Source organism: Orcinus orca, chromosome 17 (assembly GCF_937001465.1).
Source record: "Orcinus orca chromosome 17, mOrcOrc1.1, whole genome shotgun sequence".
Lineage (NCBI taxonomy): Eukaryota > Metazoa > Chordata > Mammalia > Artiodactyla > Delphinidae > Orcinus > Orcinus orca.
In genome coordinates, this window is record NC_064575.1 from 20,195,620 (window position 1) to 20,217,711 (window position 22,092).

The 22,092-nt window shown below is 42.1% G+C and overlaps 1 protein-coding gene and 1 long non-coding RNA gene across 2 annotated transcripts in view; one reads left to right on the forward strand and one right to left on the reverse strand.

The window, feature by feature from the left end:
* Positions 1 to 11,906, reverse strand: part of LOC125961650 (uncharacterized) — a 109,621-nt gene extending 97,715 nt beyond the window's left edge. Inside the window, exon 1 of the long non-coding RNA XR_007472625.1 lies at positions 11,694 to 11,906. This is a non-coding gene — a long non-coding RNA (uncharacterized LOC125961650). The remainder of the gene's footprint in view (positions 1 to 11,693) is intronic.
* The window catches only part of ZFHX4 (zinc finger homeobox 4), a 181,644-nt gene continuing 169,438 nt past the window's right edge, over positions 9,887 to 22,092 (forward strand). The window contains exon 1 of the mRNA XM_004280554.4: positions 9,887 to 10,273. The gene's annotated coding sequence lies outside the window, so the exon portion shown is untranslated. The remainder of the gene's footprint in view (positions 10,274 to 22,092) is intronic.

A 22,092-nucleotide genomic window follows, 5' to 3' on the forward strand; every position in this document is an offset into this window, starting at 1 on the left:
TCTGTAATAAATTATATTTTGAAAATGCACTGTTTTAATATTAGGATCCATCAACAATGAAATATAGAGAAAGTAAGGAAATGAAGTTCAAGATTTCATTGAATTTTTCTCTAGAGCCAAAAAAATTGGCTCTCTGTCCTACTTTCTTAATATTACAATTGCTGTTTTAAGAAACCTTTCCAATTCTCTAGGATTTTATGCATGCCAAGGATAATTTAAATACACACTGAGAGCCTAAAAATGTTAAAATGTTAGATCAATATGAAAGCTGTTTACTTAGTGAATTGTGTTTATGTGAAGTGGACTTAAGGGTAGATTTTAGAATTCATACAGGATTTCCTCAATACGACACATTAACTTCAATATTAAATGGATTTCTCTTTCTGTCTTTTCCAACTTCAACAGACAAATGCGTGTTCTGAAATTTAGAAATCAACGACGAGATAAGTGATAGAGGGGTTTATATGATCAATGATAACATATTGTACAATTATTTGTCAAAGTTTTCACAGCAGAATTATAATTATAATGGAGAAACAACATGTTGTGTTTCTCAAAAACATTGTGTGCTTTTAAAATCAAAAACGAAAAATGCAGTTTCTATCTATTTCATGTTAACTAACAAGATGTTCTAAAGTATTAGTGCAAGTCCTGTCTTCTTCCATCTGCCTACTTGGGAGTTTCTTAAGGAAAAGGAGGAAATACAAAGGCTGGGTAGGCCCAAGAGGGACACACAGATTTCCCAGTTACCCATTTCCTAGTCTTCTCTGTTTCTTCTCTAGAGAATCAAGATCTAGAAGACACATTACACGCAGCACACATTTTAGGAAAGAACAAGGCAAAGGCCGTTTCAGGTAAAGTTTAGGTCATTTCCAAAGCAATGAGCATGGCTGAAAGTGATGTTGAGCTTCTGTAGAATCCAACACTTAGCAGACAGTAAAAGTTAAAAGTGCCACAGTTTCTTGTATCCTTTTGGAACTCCAGAACAGAATGTTTCCTTAATTTTGTTCAAGCAAGCGATAGAACTGGTGAAGAAAAGCCCCACACCTTTGTGCAAACCCCTTAAATTTGGTTCTGAGGCTACTGCGATTTGGTTTCATGGAATACTGGGGCACAAGGCACCTTTAGTTTACAATACCTAGGGCTTTGATTACTTTAGCTTGAAAGTCTCTTCCGAAGCCCTTCCAATCCTACTGGTATCCCTCCTTCTCCTCCTCCAGACCTACGAGGGTACACAGGGTAGGGGTATGAACTGGGTGGTGCACATCTGTGTAGCCAGACCGTGGAGGCTGACAGCTGCTGTCCACTCCCAGACTGTGTACCTGAGCGTAGAGGCCACTCTGCTCTTCTGCCCAGCCCACTCCAGCCTGCAGTGTTGCTGCTGTCACACCAGCCGGTGATCTGATAGGCTTGTCGGGTTGCCATGGTGTTGACTTCTTGCCTCTGAGGAGCTGCCCAATGACTGGAGGTCTGGGATTAAAGCGGGAAGAGGCAGCGGCCGCAGCGAATTTCAGCGGCAGCTGCAGCAGCAAGAAACAAGAAGCGAGAGGACGAGGTCTTTAGACTGAGCTCCGCTCGCAGCCAGGGCTGCCGGGGAGGGAAGGAGAGGAAAGGGGGGAAGTTTGGAAGGATGACCACTCGAAGCCAGAAGATGCAAGTGAGGAGTTTGAGACCCGCTCAGGAATAACTCATAAGCAATCTGCACGCGCTGAGACGGAAAATCGTCCAGAATTCGTTATTATTCACATAAGATATTACCAGGGCGGGGGGTGGGACTGGGGTGTTAAAAGGGGCTTAAGTGGGTGATATACTGCCTCCCCAAACCTCCTCCCTTAATTTGGGCAACGAAGTAATTTGACAAATTAAAGAGGGGCTATACAGAGAACTTTAAATCTGGATAGCTAACTTATTCCGAGAAGAGAAAGTGCAACTAGACGGCAACCGAGTAAATGAAAATAGTTGCCGGGGAGCACGGCCGGCGGGGGCGATGCGGGCTGGTGGGGGCGGGGAGGGGGAGGTGCGGAGAGTGCGTGGGACGCACAACCCCGGACCGGAACCGTAAACTAGGCAATGAAAGGGAAAGAAACCGCTTCTGTTATAAATTAGTAGGTAGGTGAAGGTTACGCAAAGAAGAAAAGGGAAAGTAAAGCTGTTAAAAGAATAGAATAAACCCCCTGGGAGTTGAAATCGCAATCCCCCCTGCCCGCACCCCCACCCACCCCCGGTTCTCCAATCCAAGGGGAGGAGGAAGAGAAAGAGAGTGCATTCTGGTGTGATGAGAACTCTCTGGAATGTCTGGAGGAGAGGATAGGAGCGCGAGGGTAAGAAGACCCGGGTGCTAAATAAATGGCGTGAGAGAGAAACGGGGGAGGGGCGGGGTAGGAAGGAAATATTCGGCGATTCACCGGTGGGACTTGGAGATGGAGAAGAGTGAGATTCCAGTAGAAGGAAAAGAAGTGCAGAAGTTCAGACCTGTAGCGTAAAGGAAGGAGGGAACGACTAGAGTCAGTAAGAGAGAAGGCGGAAAAAGGTGTGTGCTGCTGAGGGAGGGCGTGGGAAGGCACCCGTTGTCAACTAGAGGGAGCGACTGCTAGGACAGAGGGCAGAAAGGGCAGAGAATTGTACGGACTCTGGCGTTGGCGCGAGCACCGCGGGGCAGCACCGGCGAGCTGGAACCAGGTGCCGTGCAGCCCGCGCCCCGGCTCGGGGCGACGCAGGGACTTTTCTGGCAAGAGGAAGAGCTGCTCGTTCACCCTGACGGAGTCACGATTCACCGCGAGTCGCAAACACACGCCTCACTAACTACTTTACAGCCTCTTTCATTGATTTTCTTTAACAAATAAACAGAATACCCGTTACAGCAACACTTCCTCTTGCTGCAGCTAGCTAGAATGCCAGAAGCTCCCTGATGGTTTCATTTCTCCGGATAGCAGTTTTTATATCTCTAAATAAATTATTTTCCTTCACTTAAAGGATCAAATGTGTGATTCCATTCAGTTTTGGCGAGTCCAGTCCTCGCCCCCCCCCCTCTATAATTTGGGAATCACCTTTTAGAATAAGTAGAAGACAGGTTCAGACACAAGTTTGCAGACCTGGTAAGGCTCACTGACATTTGCATATTAATTTTTGCTAATAAGAAGTAACTCAATTTGGAAGGAAAACGCCGGTAAAGAAATTGATTCCCTTGCAATTGCAGGGAAATTAACACTAGTCCGAGAGCCACACCTAAGCTACTCCCCTTGAGTTGTCTCTTAAAAAGATTTCCTTTAAAAATAAAGTATTTATTTTAAAGTGGCCCCCTTCAAGAGCGGTTCTGCTCGAGGTTCTTCCATACATGTCAAAGGGTTGTTGAATTATTCATTATTGTAATTACTATCATCATTGTCATTATCCTTTTCCATGTGGAAATAATTTTATTATCGTAATTTGATATCTGAAGAATTTCCTGTTAGTCGTTTGATAATCACTTTTTTCTGCTGAAAAGAAAAGTTTTGTTTATAAATGAGATAGGGAAAATGTTTTAAATGCTTTGATGTTTGCTATAGATTTCCGTTTATCTAATCGATCGGAATGCCAATAAAATCGATTAAAGGTTTAGTGTTTTACAAACAACCATTTTGTGCTTTTTGATTTTACGTTCAGAATGATTTTAATAAAACTAACGCTTTCCTTTAACATTCTCCCTTTAAAAAAAAACAAATCTTTATCTTTTTTTCTTTTATTATTAGAAATTGCCACTTAAAGTTCTAATAGGAAAATAAAATATATAAGCAATGGCCGCAATGGTTTAAATTCCATCCTCTTGTTGCTCAAGGTATTTAAATAAAGCCCTTTAAAATCTTGGTGAATTATATGCGATCATTCAGTGATTGCGGAATATTAAATTAAACTTAGATAAATCCGCATTGAAGGAGGCAGCACCCAATCCTGAATTTATTTCCCATTTTCTCTAACAGCATCATTGCGCTCCTCTCTTTGCAGTGACAATGTGCCAAATCTGGGCATTCTGAAAACATTTTCCATATGCTTTAACAGGGGACTGATAGACAAAGAAGAAAAGGAGATGATCTTTTTGCTCTGAGGTATATTTTCCTTAACCTTTTTCTGGTAGACTTTCACTGATAATTATTTTAAAGCAAAAGTTTGAAAATCATTTAATTCTTTTTTTTTTTTTTTTTTTGCTTTCACCATTTTTTTTTCCTATCTTGTAATTTATATTCCTGAAATGGAATTTTGGTGACAATATAATGTAAAGCTATCATTTCTGTACCTTGGCAAACAACATTTGTTTCAAAATCTTTGATTCATTTAGCTTGCTAGCTGCCTTTTGTAATTAAAGATGGATTTAATTATACATTTTGTAACTTAGATCAGATGGGCTGTTTGTTTGCTGTAGGATTTAATGGTGCTTTTGTGTCTAATATTTAGGGATGTTACATACAGAGATGATGGCTTTTCTTCAACTATAAAGATCTGGACTTTTTTTTTTTTTTGTCTTGGAAATGTGGATGTTTGGATGAATGTAATGTCCTGTTTTAAAATAATTCTATTTAGTGGCTGGAGTTAATATATTGTCTCTACAGCATTTCATTGACTAAATATAGATGTTTTAGGTTTAAAAAGATCACAACTGTATCTTCTATTCAATGAAATCAGTTATTCTTTATTTTGTTTTTCCTCACTTGTCTATCTTTTCCCATCTGCATCGCTGTCTCTTACAGCTCTTCCCCAGACGGAGTGTAAAATTTTCGTTGGATACTCTTGCTGGAAATATCTCCTTGTATTGTGAGAAGGGTGTGCTTGTGACCCTGGATGGAGTGAGTGTGCATGTGTATGGTGTGGGGGGCAGTGGTGGTCCTCATTAATTTGCATAAGAGCTGTAGAAGTGCTTGTGAAGTTAGTGAAGTGCTATTGTTTGGGAAGAGACCTGCCTGATTTTGTTTATAAACACTGGTCTGGTTGCCTAGGGGGAAAGAAGGTCACAGTACTGTCTGAGCCCTGACCTCTGAAAGGCCAGAGTGTGTCTGACTTTTTCTGTCTTTCCTTTCTTCCTCCCTTAATTCTTCCCTCCTCAGACCCTCTATACCTCAGACTCTCCATAACTCCTCTCCCCTCCCCATTCCTTACCTTACCTGTGTCTAACTGTACATAATGACCCCCTACACACACACACACACACACACACACACACACACACACACACACACAACCAGGTCTGAACCTCCAGGGGGGGAAAAAGGTAAAACCGATTTACTTCGAAGTTAAAGCAAAAACTGGGCTTCAGTCTGGAAAGGTAGAAATATATGGGGATATGGAAGTACAGAGATAGATCCCGGGATCAGGAGGGGGTCATTTTTATGTTGGGAGAAAAAAAAAAAAGAGACTACGGAGGAGAGAAGAACGAGGTTGGGGGAGGGGAGGGAATAAGCGAACGACGGATTTCACTGCCCACAAACACGTACATACACACTCAAAATACCTTTCGTCTTTGAATGTCATTTCATCTAGTTCACTCTCACCATCAAAGAGAGTGTCCATTCTGGATGTTAGGTCATATTTTCATTCTCTCTCCTCCCTTTTTTAATTCTCAAGAAAATATACTTTTTTTCATAGTAATGGGAAGTGGCTCTCCCACACTATTTCTTGAATTATTTCACTAGAAATATAATGCTTGTGACACTTTCCCCAATAAGCCCTGCACTTTCCGATTCACTGTCAACTTCATCGTCTCCCCCTTACATACATACATACTCCTCCCCCCCGCCACACACACACACAAAATAACAGACCTTGGTATCAGGTTTAAGTGTGTTTTGGAAAGGAGTTGCTGAGTTAAACAAAAATGTTAGTTAACAGACTGCCTTTGTTAAATAGCCCCCGGGAGGAGAAGACCCAACAAAAAGAGGGAAAGAGGAGGGGGGCTGAGGATCTGAAAGTGTCTGTAGTGACATAAAGGGTTCCTAACGCTGAAATCACTTGTAATACCTCGTTTCAAACTGAGCTCATCTATAGACCCCGGAAGCGCGGTCAAAAGACTGGGAACCTTTTCCCCTTGGGCTGGGGCTAGTCTTGAGCTGGAGGGAAGCGGGGGAGAGGGAGGTGGGGTATTTATTAGTGACTCAGCGAGGGCAGGGCGGGGGAAGGGGGGAACATACAGCTCAAGACTCATTAAACCGATTGTAAAGCCCTGAGTGTCCTCCGCAGAGATGTGGGAAATAAAATACGCCGAGGAAAATCTGGGAGTGGAAATTACCTTTTGTCTCAATGTTAATTACTCCTTGCTTCCAACACTCAACACCTAACCACCTGGTAGCCCTTTCTGGTCCTTCCCCAACTCGGCGCCGGGTGTCAGGATCCGAGTGCTCTGCAGTGGGCTTGGCTCGGCGGGGCAGCCCTGGAAAGTGCAGAAGAGGGTCTAGGGAAAGTTCTGGGTGCGGCGGGGAAACCTCTGCTCGTTTCACTTTGAAATTAAAAGTAGCCAAACGTTCCGCGAAGGCGGCGGTGGGTTCGTGCAGAGTTTAGGGACAGCGGCATGGGGGGTGGGGGTGTTGTGTGGGGTCAAAGGTTGAAGGCGAGGAGTCCGCAGAGACCTGAGGGGAGCAGCTGGGTTTCCCGAAGCCAGGGGCCGAGGAGGAGGGCGCCAGGGGCCGCGGGGCAGCAGCGCAGCCGGGTCGAGCCGGGCGGATCGCGCCCGCGCCCCGGAGCAGCCTGCGGGCTGGGCTCGAGCTCGCTCCCCTCGCCGCGCCCCTGCCCGCGGCGCCGCGCTCCGCGCCTCCGGGCCCACCCCTCGCAGACCTGCGGCCGCTGCTCCCAGCTCCCCTTCGCGCGCTGACGCGCTCCAAGGCCGAGCCCTGGAGGAAACTCTTGACTCTGTGCTAGTTCCTCTCTGCCCCTTCCCCTCAGCCCATTAACCCCCGACCCTCATCCCAGCTTCTCTTCTTAGGAAGGAGGTGAAAGAGGACGAGGAAGAGATGATTCAGAAGAAAACACACACACATACACACACACACACAAACGCTAGAAGAGGAATACTCGCTTGCAGAAGGGATTGCAAAAGTGGGCGCCCCTCTTACAAATCCTCCTTCCTTTTGTTTTCTTAGAATTCGATAACTCCCCTCCCCAACACACACACACACACACACACACACACACACACACTACTACTACTACTACTACTACTACTACTACTACTACTACTACCTACTACTACTACAGCTGTATTTTTCAGGGAAGAGGGGATGAGGGCATAGAGGAGAAATAGCCACAAAATTTTTTAAATTGTTTTCCTGATTTGACGTTTGGTGTTTTGACATCAATGACATTAATATTATTGATGATGTTTCAGGGAGAAAAAAGGCAAAAGAAATAAAGGAAAACTTGAAAACGAAATGATCATCATTTCCCTATTCTTCAGTGCCAGAAATAGACCCCTTTCTTCACCTGAGCCTGAAACAGACTTATTGTTCTCAGGTGTTTCCTTCATCATACGCATTTACCCGTCTGAAATCGCAGGAAATGGTTTTTCCATCAGTGAGCTTGTGCATGGAGCCCTCTCCTGCAAAGGGCTTGATCTTTTCTGATTTGAACCTGAAAGTTTCCCTGCCTTCATTTCCCCTCACCCTCTTCCCCCTACACGCACCTCAAATTGTTTCTTAAAGCCAGAATTTTTGCTCTCTGGGGTGTTTTTCGGTAAACAGTAACGCTACATAAACGCCTTCTTCACTTGCAAGTTACAGAGAATTTAAATTTTACCCTCGTGGGCATGTATATTTCTTAAGGCACATGGATAAACCCCACTGAGGTGCAATCAGACACCAACCACTAGCACACCGGTGATACAGTTGCTGTGTGTAAAGGTGGGGCTGTAAAGAACGTAAATCAAAAATTTTAGGAAGCTGTCCACTTTGGTCAGATTTCTTCCCAAACAAGTTTGAAATGGAATAAAGTCTTTGGAGAAGTAGATAATTTTCTTTCTGTTAATGTTTAGTAGTCCTGGTTTCTAATACACTAGTACATGGACTGACTCTAGATTCTTATGGTGGTGATTTGCTTTTTTCTCTTAATAAAGACCATATCTAGGGTTTATTCTCCACTCCAAGCCTCTGCACTTTCATTGTAACCTTACCCAGCTGCTGTAGGCAACCAGCTTTCCTGATCAGGGCCTAGGTCTGCTCTTTTGAGGACTATGCTTTTATCCTCCAAGGTGTTTTGTTTGTTTTTTAATCCCATTTGCATCAGTTTTAGGATTTTCCAAATGTTTCCTGATAACGCAAGGTTTCAGGCCCAGAAGTGTGTGTGTTTGCAGGCTCTGTTTTTCCTAGTGCTTGTGCAGTAAACCTTTCTGTTGGTATTTGGTAGATTTGGTGCTTAAGGCCCAAGACAAGGTTTTGGAGCAGATCCTGGCCATCCAGAACTTCAAAGGCCTGTCAACTCAAAAGCAGCTGACGCCTCACCTGTCCAGGAAGCTGGACATTGCAAGTATTTCCTGTTTTTAGCTTGTTTGATTTGTTACTCTCACCTTCTCTCTAGAATTCCTATTTTTGAAATATTACGTAGATGGTATCTACTTGTGACCTGCAGTATAGCAGTGTATCAAGATGCTATCTTTGAGGAGCAATGGAGATATATACACACACACACACACACACACACACACACACACACATACATACATATACATATATATAGTCCATATTCAGTATAGTCCGTATTCAGTATAGTCCATATTCAGTAGGGGGTATTTAAAAGTATGTCTATTCCTAGTTTTAGTTAATTATCTTTTAATGAAAGTGTCACTCATATTCACATCTGTAATATTGGAAAGAGATAATTAGATTTTCAAATGAGAATCAGCCACCTTAAATTTTGCACCAGAAAATACCAAGTATATTTCATTCTAATGAGATCTGTAGTGGGGTTTTAAAATTCATCATAATGTGCTTCAAGAAAGATAATTCAACACACTTGCAAGATGAAAGGTTTTCTTCCTAAGTCTTCTTAAAGCTATTACACTGAACTTATGCAATTCTGATAAAATATTCAAAAATATTACATAAGGGCTAGAACGGTACCCTCACTATCATCCTCGCAACCATCCCTTATTCTCATTTGAAAGTTTACTTTGACTAAACTAACCGCTTCCATCTTCCACGCCCTGGGTTTTCTTTCCTGCGTGTACAAACGAAAGATACGTGTTCACATTGAGTGCCTACAGATCCAGAGTGCAATCCCTCCTTTGAAATAGGTTGGGCAGAGCGGTATTTGCACACAGCCAGGCACCCTTTATTTACATACATCTGCATATTTGCTCAGGACCCCGCATTTCGCCGTTAAAGTGCTTTCCTGTACGTAGCAGAATAAACTAAGCAGAGAAAACCTTTTCATTGCCCTCACTCCTCTTTCTGCTTAAAGCTTCCTAGTAAACACAGCTCTGGTCCGATTATAATTACTTTGCCTCATTAAAATAAAAAACAAAATTTTTTTCGAGTGGTTAAAGGGCACGTTTTGGGCGGTATTATGTTGTATTTTCTCCCCCTCCTTGCCGAGTGTGTGTGTGTGTGTGTGTGAGTGTGTGTGTGTGTGTGTGTGTGTGTGTGTGTGTGTGTGTCTGATGAAGTTTGGGAGTCGCGCGCGCAGGGGCGCGTGGGGTGCGAGCCCCGGAGGTCCCCATCCCCTGCCCTCTCTGTGGTCGCCGCGTCCCGGACTCCCGCCGCAGCGCTCCGAGCTTCGGAAGCCGCGAGGCTCCCGGGCTGCTCCGGGTCCGGGCTTGCGCGTCATTTGCAGTCTGGGGAATGTTGATCACCTCACTAATTACACCTCTCTCTCCCCCCTCTCCCTCTCCCTCTCCCTCGCTCTCCTCTCTCATTCCCAGAGTGCATATCGGGAATAGACACACAAAGACATGCGCACTCAACTTAATCAGCCATTTTTTTAAACAGGGCTAAAACGATAATAATTAGCAGAATAAAGACATATCGGATTTTCATTTCCTTTCCTCCTTTTCCCAACCCCTTCACAACCAAACAGCGAGACCGCGGTCGGCACATGCTTTAACTCCTCCCGGACCCCCGAGGACCGCTCCATGCCCCCCACTTTCTGCTCCAGCGTTTTTATTTTCACCCAATAAAGTTCGAGGATTATTTTTTTATTTTTTTAAATTTTTTATTTTTTAATGAACCCTCTCGTTTTACTTGGATGTGATCAGCTGTAAGTAAAATAAAAGCAAAACAAAAAAGAGGCGAAGATCGAGTAGGAACTGCAGGGGAAATGGAAAGTAAGTTTTTTCTTTAACTTTTATTGAGTAGTTTGTGTTAAATTTAGGTCGAGTATCGATTATCTTTCCAGCCTGATCTTGCACAATCTTTGATATTTCGCTCCCTCTCTCTCCCTCTCCGCCTCTCTCCCTCTCTGCGCCTGGCTCGCTCGCTCCCGCTCGCTCTCGCACACATCCCCTCAGCCCGACCATCTCTTCCGCTCTGCCCCCCCTTTTCTATCTCTTTCCCCCTTTTTTGGCTCCAGGATTTGCTCCGCCGAGGGAGGAAGGGGGCACTGAAGGACCTGATTTTCCACTTTCTTTGGGGTGTGTGTGTGTGTGTGCGTTTTTCGGGATTTAACTTTTGGATTAAGTGGCGGGTCATCCACGTTTGGCCGAGCAGTTTTCTCTCATTTTGCCTGTCTTTTCGGGTTCTGTCTCCACCGCGAGCCCGGGGCTTTCTCGAGGCGCGGGGAAGCTGTCAGCTCCGCGGCGGCGCGGACACTGCCAGGGGCCCCCGGTCGCCCCGCGCCCCCTCACCCCGGTCGGGATGACCCTTCCTTCGCACCCATCCTCCGAAAGTTTGGACGTTGGTCGGTGGGACTCGGAGCCCCTCTCTCCCTCTTCTCTCCCTGCTCCCCTCCCCTCCCATTCAGCCTCGGTTTTCTCCTCCTCTCACCACCCCTCTTCCCTCGCTCAAGTTCTACGAAGGGCGCTTAGCGCGCCGGAGCTGCGGAGGCCCGCGGCTCCGTGCGCGGTGGGCAGGGGGTTCCGAGAGGCTGGGGCGCGAGCCGGGGCTGGGGCTGCAGGTAGACGCCCGCCCGCCGGAGAGGGAGGCGGCGCGGGCGGCGCGGACCCGGGCGCCGGCGAACGCCAGACAGGTCCGTTAGTAGGCGGGATCGCCGGGCCTCGGGGCCAGGGACCCGGGAGGCGGCCGCAGCTCTCTCGGGGCGCTTTCGCTGCTGGGTGTGTCTTAGACCGGAGGAGAGCTGCCCGCGGCTCGGGGTCAAGAATCTTTTCCTTTCCTTTTGGCGAAGGGCAAGGTGTGTGTGTGTGTGTGTGTGTGTGTGTGTATGGGGGGGGGGGGCTGTGACCGGTTGTGAGAACTGATTTATTCCCCGGCACCCCCCAAAGGGGTTCCAGGTCTACAAACGAACTTCACCTTCTTCGCCTCTCCCGGCATCAAGTGCGCCTTCCGGCCGGGAGCAGCTAAGGGAAGAGGGGCTGGAATGCGTCGGGTCTCGCCTTCCTTCTACTTCTATCTCGTTCCCCCTCCCCCCCATTCTTTCTGCTCTTTTCTATCGGAAAAATAAATAATAAAATTTCTCATGGAATTGTATAAAGTTTCTCTGCCGATGCCCAAGTTACAGAGGACTCCCCACCCAGCCCCTCCCACCCCCAGTCCCGAAGACGGTGCACTGGTTTGTATTTCTTTTGTTACCTGTGGTCCGGGCGGGGGGTTCCTTTCGGCCGCTCGGGTTGGGGTCCGGCCCAGAGACGAGGCTCCGGCGGGCGCCTTTGGCCGCGACTCCTCGCTTCCGCGCGGTCCTGGTGAGGTCTTAGCTACCGTTCGGTGAGACACCCTCCTTGTAGGTACCAAAGGTTCAGATCGCGAACACGGACCCCCCCACCCCGACCCCTACACACACATACACACTCACACTCAACACACTCACAGACACACACGGTCTCCCTACTCCCCCCCACCGCCAGCCCCCACCTTGCCTTTCCCCTCCCCCGTTCCAAAAAAAGCACACACACACAACAACAACAACCCCCCCAGACCAAGCAAAAACCCAAAGACAAGTTCACTGGCGGAAGATGGTGGATTGACACTGACTCAGAGAGGCAGGTTCACCAGGAAATCTGGCGGTCCCGATTTCTGACAGTTGCATTTCCTCTCCTTGAGTCCTCCCCCCCCCTTTTTTTTATTAACTCTGTTCCATGTTTAATCAAGGATCATGTAGATGGCAAAAGGAGAGACAGAGAGGAGAGAGAGAGGAAGAGAGAGGAGAGAGAGACAAGAGACAGAAGGAGGGCTTTTTTTTTTTTTTTTTTTTATTGTGTTCTCCTGGATTTTCAGTGGCTTGATCCCTATAAACGTGGAGTGGTTAAAGCTCATATGTAGTATTATATTTTTAGTTGGGTGGATGGATGGAAGAGTCAGGGAGAGGCTGCGGCTGCCGCTGCCTTTTCGGATGTTGCTTAGATTAAGGCTGAGACTTGGCTGCGATTGGGACGCGACAGTGACACGGGCATCGATCGCTTCCATTGAGAGCAATGCAAAAACACAGCCCGGGTATGTAACACTCTCGGTACCATCAACACTTGTTTTACTTTATATTTACTGGCAAAACTGACAGAGCAAGCTCAGACTTTCTCTCTTTCTTTCTTTTTTCTCTCTTTTTTCCTAACTGAAGAATAAAAACAATTGTGTCTAGAAGTTGTTGGAAAAGATGGTTTAAATACAACAGAAAGGAGGGATTGGGATTATTTCACAATCTCTGTGACTGATTGTGTTTTAGAGTTTTTCTTCTCCACGGAGAAGCATATTAAAGAAAACGAAGGTTTTCTTTTTTCCTTCCTCTTCTTAAAAAAAAAAAAATCCTTAAGGGAATATTTGATAGTTTTCAACGTTTGCGGTTTCAATCAGCAGGAAGGCACACAAAAATAAAAGATGGCTAGCCAGCTGTTTTAACCTCTTGCACCTGGCTTCAGTGTGGGGCTCATAAGGTTTATACAGCTATTAAAAAAAAAAAACTGTTCTAATATTTATGGCATAAACTGGGGAGAGAGTATCACTGTGTATTTATTCAGTAGCTGGTTGCTTTTGGATTTTGAAAAGTCAACTCATTTGTTTTCATTTTTATGTCAATGAAGATAGAGTCAATGAAATATGGGGGAAATATCATAAATCTGAAAAGTGATATGTACCTAAGGAACAAAGAAAGGTCAGGTAAACCAGCTGTGTAAGTCAAAGCAATAGCACCCAATTGTGAGGTAGGCAGGGAGAGTGGGCTCTGGGTCTAGGAAGTGAAAGTTGCCACTTAAAGTTAAAAATGAAGGAAACACGCTCAGCTTTATTGTAATCTTTTGCAGTTTTTAGCAGATGAGCCCAGATCTGCCCATTAATTTTGAGCTAGTTGGATTATTTTAAAAGATGCTGTCCCAGCAAAGGAAAACATAAAGGAGGCTGAGAAAATCGCTGTTTAATATTGCAGAATTTACTGCTTCCATTCTGACCATGAGCCTAAATTTACACAATGAAATTTGATTATCTCTAATAACAATATTAGATCCTGCACTGGATGGATGAGAATTGAGGTGGTTTTGTTGATTGCAAGGGTTTAATGTTGCATTTCAGAATCTCATGTGGTTTGGCCTCCCTTCCATTAACTGGAAAACCCCTGAGGTTTTACAATTATTTCTTAAAGATAATACATTTAAGATTGCATTGGTAGGCTGAAGAAAAGTCATAAAGGCAAGAAGGGAAGCCCTTAATAACTCTTGAGATTCAGACATGTTCAGCAGTTAGATTGGCTCTGACTTCACCAAGGGTCGACAATGTGTCATTTCCACGAAGCCAAATTGCCCTCTGCCTATATGATATTAATGTGCAAATCAATATTTCAGGGATTAAATTTCCCTTCTTCATTTTTTATGGTTTCTACCTCAATAAGTCTCAAGTCTATTAAAAGAGGCTGGATGATTTAAAATCTTTCACTGCAGAATGGCTTGTCGTCGTAGTCTTGTTTCACAGACCATTTTAGGATTTTTGTTATAAAGACCAAGGGCATCCTAAAGAAGTTGTGAGGCTATGTAGAGCAGGCTCCATAGCATAAAGCCCTTGTTCGATTAAGAGCTAAGAGGTGTTGGAAATATATATGTTTATGTAATATATAGAGATATACACACACATACATTCTGCTGCTTTAAAAATATTATGTTAATCACCTATTGATTTATTTCAAAATCAATTGAAGTTCCTTTCTTATTAGTGATTTGTTCAGCATTCTTGAAGACTGTGTTCATTTTCTTAAAGAGTATGCATGAATTAGCTTGGTGTGAAAGTATTTGGAAGGGATTTTCATCTAGCACTATTTTTCCCAAGAAATATTTCTAGTAACCATTGTAATAACCAAGTATTGTCATTTGCATTGTTGTCATGGCTATCATTGCATTTTGGGGCTGAGTGATTTAGCTGGTATCTGTTCATAGAGGCCTTCTTCCATTCGCTTAACATTCATTTCTAACACTTAGTAGGCGCAACGTTTCTTTAACCCTCTTGGAGAAACACATTTGTAAAAGAAAAGATGTGATTTGATGGGAAATAATACAAAGCAGAAATTTGGGAGGTCAAAATAAAAGATTGTGACTTTATCACATAATCTTGGGAAGACCTACTGTCTATCATTTGGGGGTGTTTTATAGTCTAAAACCATCTGGACCAAGTTCCGCGCAGCTGCACGAATTTCATATGTGATAGAACATTTTTTCCATTCAGTGTGAAATGTTCCTTCCTAAAACACGTACACCAGACTCGCTTAATTTAGTCTGTTAAAAGAAATGCACATGAAAAAGGACAAAAGGCTCTTTAATCTCTGCAAGCTGTTTGTTTTTCTTCAAGATTCCTGTCTGTTTGGGTTTGAAAAGTCATGTTTATTGAGGAGATGATTCTGAGGTGTGACATTAAAATAATATATGATTTTTGGACTGGTGGCCACGCTCCTGCTTCATTTGCAGAACTACTTTTTATGGCTGTCAAAACACAGAGTTAATCTATCCTTATTTACAATTAATCTCAATAAAATTAATCTTAACTATGCTTTATTCAGTGGCTTAAAATATCTAATTATATTCAATTAACTGCTGTCATAGTAATTAACATTGCTTAATTGCCTCTGCATATATTTATGTAAAGCTCATTAGGTGCTGCTGGTTCCTTTTTCCTTTTCTACTTGCTGTTTTTGCTGTTGTCAAATCATTTTCATCTCCCAACGTTCGACAATGTCAGTGACAGCAAACTCTTCCTTAACATTTTTCTTGAAATGAGTGTTATTACTTAGCTATGAGAAGATACTAGTTATGAGTCTTTAAAGATGAATCCACCCCCCCACCCCCCCATCCCTAGCACATTCACAAAATATTTTCTGTCATTGTTGCTAGAAATATGAGAAGCCAGGTTAAGCTTTGTGTTTATAAATGAGGAGCCTTTCTGTGTCTGCCTAGGGGCTGTACCCACAGGCAGAGTTTCTTTTTTTTTTCCTCTCAAACCATTCTAAGGGTTAAAGACTTTGCCAAGGTTCAAACTGAAAAGCGCCCAGGGAAAGTGCATGTGAATATGTACAAGTTTCATGTAATTAGTGCTTAATTATATTAACATATGCAAATTGTCAACTTAGAAGCTTGTTGAGCTGGCAAAGATCAGCTAGGCACAATTGCTGTATTGTTCTGAAACAATAATGGATTTCAAGTTGGATTGTGGAAACACATAACTAGCTATCTAATTTAACTCATACCATGGTGAAATTTCATTAGTCTCCATGGAGACTGGTTTAATTGTGCTGACTAATGTTCTGGGCTGCAGAATGTCCTAAAAAGAAAGCGTTGTTTGCCTAATCCACCTTACAATGACACTTGTTTGTACATGTTTCCCTTGTGTGAGAATTTACATATGCAAATAAATAGTTTCTCTGCCCCATTTGTCATGGCTGTTCATTACCCATGAAGAGGACATTGTTACTAGGCTGTGACTGAGTCTCCCAAGATGGGATAGTGTCAACCAGTCCAGCTACATTCTTTCATAATTTGTTTCTGATTAATAGACCAGAGTGAGACTCCGCGTCTTTGGGCATCTGCAAAGGAAAGGTCAGTTGTGTCACAGAAAAGAGTTTCTGCTGTAACTGAAGGACTTTTTCTTCCTATGATTCTTCTCCTTTTCCCGCTCATTGGTTCACATAATCATATTTAAAATAATGTATTCTTGTTCTAAGAATGCCTCTACTAATAATCTCTAGTTTCCTAAAGCAGAAAGATAGGAGAAGAAAGGAAATTCTGTTATTGGAATATTAATCCTGTTTTTGACAGAAAGGTAAACTGATATAATTGCTTTTCAGTTGAAGGAATGGGGGTTTATACAAGTGTGAAAGCATCGGAAAAGGATTAGCATTTTTTTGCATAATGAAAAGCTCTGTTGAATAGGGTTCTGAATGGCTGACTGAATGACTGAGATGAAAGGAAGATGAAAATGCAGGCTCCTCTTTCTTTATGCCTATGCTCTGCTCGCTCTAAAGTTATGTTTGTCCAAGACTTGAGAAAACAAGCAGGGGCTCAGATTTCAGCAACTTTCTAAGATGCCCTGAGTTTTCATCATCACTGGGAAGTAATATGTATGGCAGTAGTGCAGCTAGAGGACGATAAACAGAGGTTTGTATATAGAAGAGTTTTCAGAAACATGCTAGGCTAGCCAAATATTGACTATTGGGTATCAAGAATTCCCAGCACTTTGCTGGCAAAAACAGTTATTTCAGAAGAGGCCAGTAGTATGGTGTGGATATCTCATGTAGTTAATAATGGAATATATGATGCTCCCTCCCCCATCCCCTACCCTATCGGCTATAAATAGTTGTCTCAGTTGGTAGAACACTTCACTTGGGAAAGAGTTGTGTATTCTGATTTTTTGGCAATGTTAAGTGTTTTAAGTGGCCTTTCAGCTTTTCGGGCTGGGAGGGGCTGGTGGAAGAGGATACAGAGTTATTTTCTTAGGATTTAATTCATCTTCGTGTTGCTTTGTAGGAGTATTGTGTATTTCACTTAGAGATAAGTCTTTTTGAAAGTGTCTAAGTACTCTTGGAGACATTTGCAGTAGGGTTTTCCCTTGTCACTAGTTAGGGCTGTAACTGGTTATCAGTTGACGTGATCAGGGCTCTTAATGATGTTTCTTCAACCATAATTAGGGCAGTTAAAATACCATAAGTGTTAAGACACTTTCAAAGGTGGGAATTGGTTCTTTTGTACATATGTAAATCAAATACAGTGTGGATAATTATTTATATGTATACATTTTAAACAAGCTCTTTCCGGTTTGGGGTCACCACAAATGAGCCATTGAAGGCTACCCCAGAGCAGGATTGAAAGATTCCGCCAGATATTAACCTAACTTGTTTTGTTTCTAGATTGTAGAACTTCTATTTGCCTCATCACTTTAACTGTTCAGTTGCTATTCAGTACTGTTAAGATGGTTACATGGAAACGTGCGGAATCAGAAGTGTTTTCACATAAATTAAAGTGTAAGGGTTGCCTCTTGAGTACAGAACATTGTAAGGGAAAAGTGTTTGATCTTTGTTATATAAAGTCACCAAAATTCTTTACTAGAGCCCTCTAGAAAAATTGTCAAGAAATTCTGGATTGTTTCAGAAACTTTTCTGGTTAACTTTATGGATATGCAAGCGCAAAAATCTTAAAAGAACAAAAAAATCCACATGGAAGCTATTCTTTTACATGAAGCAGGGCTTATTAAGGTATTTCCATAAGAAAAATGTGTTAATTTAAAAAATAAATTCATTTATATTTTAAGACATTGTTAACCAAGCACCATGTGTTGTAACTGGCAGCTTTCCAGCCACCATGGAAGTGGATCACACATGGGTTAATAGTAGCTTATGTGATGTCTGCATTCTTAGGAAATGGGCAAAAGCCCAGGGTATTCTGATATCAAGATTTTTAGGAATCAGACAGAAAGCAGAATATATGTTTATATGTGAACAGATGGACACATGTGAGAACTAAAAGTGCACAATTTCTCTTGGCACTTGTTTTAGTTATCCCTGATGATATAACCAAGATCTTAGTGCACTCACAGTCTTTGATGGCTAAGGACAAAATGGTCTTTTAATGAGGGCTCAATGGCATTATTTTCTTGTATATGGATTGTTCCCCCTGTGATCTTGCTGGATTTGATGTTCTGTTAATTCCCTCGTTTCAGAGGTTCACAAGTTGCCCTGAAAGTTTGATACGGTTTCACGTTTGACATACAATCCTCAGTCCAGGAATGGCTGCTTCCCACTCCCCTATTTTTTTCAAGGTTTGTGAGTGAACTAAAATATTTGCCATTTTGAGGCACTTTTGAATGTACGCACACAACCTAAAAATGGCTTGACACTAAAGTCATATTTGGCAAGCAGCTTGTCTCTGGTATAATTAGCCACTTTAACATTCTAGAGATTGAAAAAATAAACAAATACAATTTAAGAATTTGGGCAGCTTGACTTAGTTAATGTGTCATAATGCCCTGATGGTCCAAGACAAGTCCTGAGTAGGTGTTTTAGTCATTCGGGTCAGGGGTTCACACACTAGCATCATATATTTAGATGATTGATCATTTCTAATGTTTGCTTGTCCTGGGGAGACGACAGTGCACAGTTGATAATTTTTGAATGGTACACATTATAGCACGTACCTCTAGGACAAAGTTTATAGGTTCCATTGTGTTCTAGCTGTAAAAACAGAAAGCGTTCTGCAGGCATTTACTCGGATCTAAATCCTTTTAACCAGGGAAAATCGACTTTTGGGTTAAAATATGCATTTTATAACTGTCCATAAAATTCTTTTCCTTCACTGTAAAGAAGAAAGGAAATCCATAGCTTTAACAATGTTAAAATATAAAAACATATGAGCTGGTGTATGCCACCTGGTTGTACTGTTAATAACAAAACAAAACTTTCTAAGAAGGAAGTTTATAAAGAATCTTAAAATTTGCCTGATTGGAAGAATAAATTGAAGAAGCCCAATCATATCCCAAAGTACCTTTATTAAACCTGAAAGGCTTTACTAATGTAGATTTTCTAATATATAGTTCGTAGTACTTTTCCCCCATACATTTAGCAATAAAGCAATTCATACTTAAAATTTCCTGAGCCCACTAATGAATGGATAGTGAGTCATCTCCTTTGGTTTAATAGATACAAACAAGGAGTGTGTATGCAGACACACACACCCACCCCTACCCTTTTTCCATGTTAATGTCTCTATTTCCTCCTTAGATGTGTTTATAGGGGTAGCCTGTGTGATGTTCCTCTGTAGACTAAATTTCTTTCATTTTCTAAGAAGTGGCCAACACGATTGCAACAGAAAAAGAGCAGGTAGGGTGGTAAGACAACTGGAAACTATCAAAGGGCTAAATCCTGGAAACTTCCTTATAGTTCTTCAGTTCAACCAACTCATTTTAAAATATGGCATACTGAATTCTGGAGAAGTAAACATTGAGTCAGCCAGCAAGGTAGGAACATGTCAGGACAAGAACTCAGCTGTCCCAGCTCTAGGACCAATGGCCACTCAACTATATTGGCTGCTTAGAAAAGGGTTTGTTCCGTGAATGAATACAAATGTGGTGGAAATGGGGAAGAGAAGAAAAGGAAAATGTGCAATGGTAATTCAACAGTGATGTTGTCTCCTCTGAGAGCGTGAGTTCTCTGTTACTGAAAGGAGACCAGTAGAATCTGGATGGCCTCTTACCACTGTGACTGGAAGCATGTTTTTGTGTTAAGTAGGAGGTTAGGCTAGGTACTTTGAATGGTCAAGATGAGTCTACGATTCATAAAAGTACTAATGATCTCAGTGACTTAAAATGTATTCTTAATAACGATGAACACAGTGTGAAGAAGAAAGGTTTCTATTTTGTGGAGGGAAAGTAAAGACAAAGCTGTGATGTTTTAGAGGGAGCATAGTGTAGAGAAAGAATGACACTTAGTTTAAAACCAGACATTCTTTTGATTCTGTTTACTTTGGATTCCTTTTTCCTTTTTAAATGAGTTTGTTTAACTTAAGTCTTAGATATTTGAAAATCTACTCCAATTTTTTGACAACTCAATGACCAATAGAAATCTTATTAGATCCGTAAGACACTTGGGTTAAATTCTTGTTATAGATGACCTTATCAAAGTTATTTAATCTTTTTGAGTCTCAGATCCCTCGTTTGTGTCTCAGAGCTGCTGTAGAGCTTACCTTAGGCTAAACTGTTGTGACCATATTAAAATAAGTGAATGTGGATAGGGCCCGATATCCTTCATTCCCCTCTTCTTTATTGTCAATAGCTGGTTTTGATATAATGCTCTCCTGAAGAGTACTTGATAAAGCAAATCTACATAGACCTTTTGACGAGAGATGCCCCTCTCCCTGACAAGGGAGGGAGATAGGAATTAGTCAAGGGGGATGCCTAAGAGGTAGGACCAAAAGGTAGTCTCCTTCTCATGTCTTCTCATTGACGGATACCTAGATGACATCTAGGTGGATACGCCTCCACCTCAATATTTGCTACACCATCATCACAGGTTGCTTTGGTTTTGAGGGGTTTCTAGATGATTTTAATGCATCTCTGGGATCTTTTTTATAAGAAACAAATTAGAACAGAAACAGTTTTAAAGTAATTCAGACTTTAGTCTATCTATAGGAACTCAAGATTCCAGACTGTCCATTATATACAATAATAGAAGAGACCACAAAGCTTATTTCAGTATTGAAGCTGACCCTACCTGTTTGAAAGCCTTTGAATTAGAGGTTTTCCCCAAACTGGATTAGATATCATAGCAATACCTTTTTATATACTTGATGTTATGATATTTTGATATGCCATGAAAGAAGAATAAATACTGTTTACATGGCACCCTGCTGACCAAAATTTATACCAACCTAGAGAAAAGATCCAGTTCTTAATAACCCAGTAATATTATAAAACCCTTAAATTTTCTTGTGGGAATTTTTTTTTTTTTTTTTGCGGTATGCAGGCCTCTCACTGCTGTGGCCTCTCCCGTTGCGGAGCACAGGCTCCGGACGTGCAGGCTCAGCGGCCATGGCCCACAGGCCCAACCGCTCTGCGGCATGTGGGATCTTCCTGGACTGGGGCACGAACCCGTGTACTCTGAATCGGCAGGCAGACTCTCAGCCACTGCGCCACCAGGGAAGCCTTTCTTGTGGGAATTTTATAGCCAAGTTATGAGTTTCCTCTTGGCTTATCTCATGGAGGACATCGCAGTCCTTTATCTTTCTATAGGAGTGCATTATTCAGAGGAGGACGACCCAGGTTCAAAGGTGATAAGATTCACGATAAGGGTTAATAAATTTATAAACACAATTTTTCGATCCTCTAAACTAAAATCTATTTCTCTGATGTTTTTTTCTTTTTGATTTTTAAATTCATAATAATTTCCCATTGTGTTACATGTAAGATACACACTTAAAATTATACTCTATATTTTTGTGGAAAATATAAGTGTATTTTGGATAGTAATTTCCCAGATTTGAGTTTGGTTTTCGCTTGACATTTATAATATATATTTAGTTCACAATCTTTGCTCAAGTTTTTCTTAAAAATAAAAGTGTGTGCCTTGCCTACGTTCTGGTCATTTATAAGTGGCCCTGGACTTAACCGTTCATTTGAAGCACATTATTTAAGGCTAAGCATTTACTGAATACTGATAGGGTAGGATATATTTCATTGGAAGAAAATAATTAGCATCTTAGCATTTTTCATGATGCTTGTTTAAGTTCCTCCTCAAATAAATTTCAGTCTCCATGAGGGCAGCACCCATGTCTGTTTAATCCCTGTATTCACAGTGATGGACAATATTGGCAAATCCTTGGTAAATATCCTCAATAAATACATGAATACATGAAAAAATCTGATTGTTAATTAAAAACATAAATAAAACACTTCAGTTTACTATACTACTGGAATCTGCCTCTCCTCTTGAAATCTGGGTATTGAAAAAAAAATGCGACCTTAAAAACATCTGGGTCTGTCTTGGAAAATTCCATAGGGAAAACTATCTTCCAGCACAATCTAA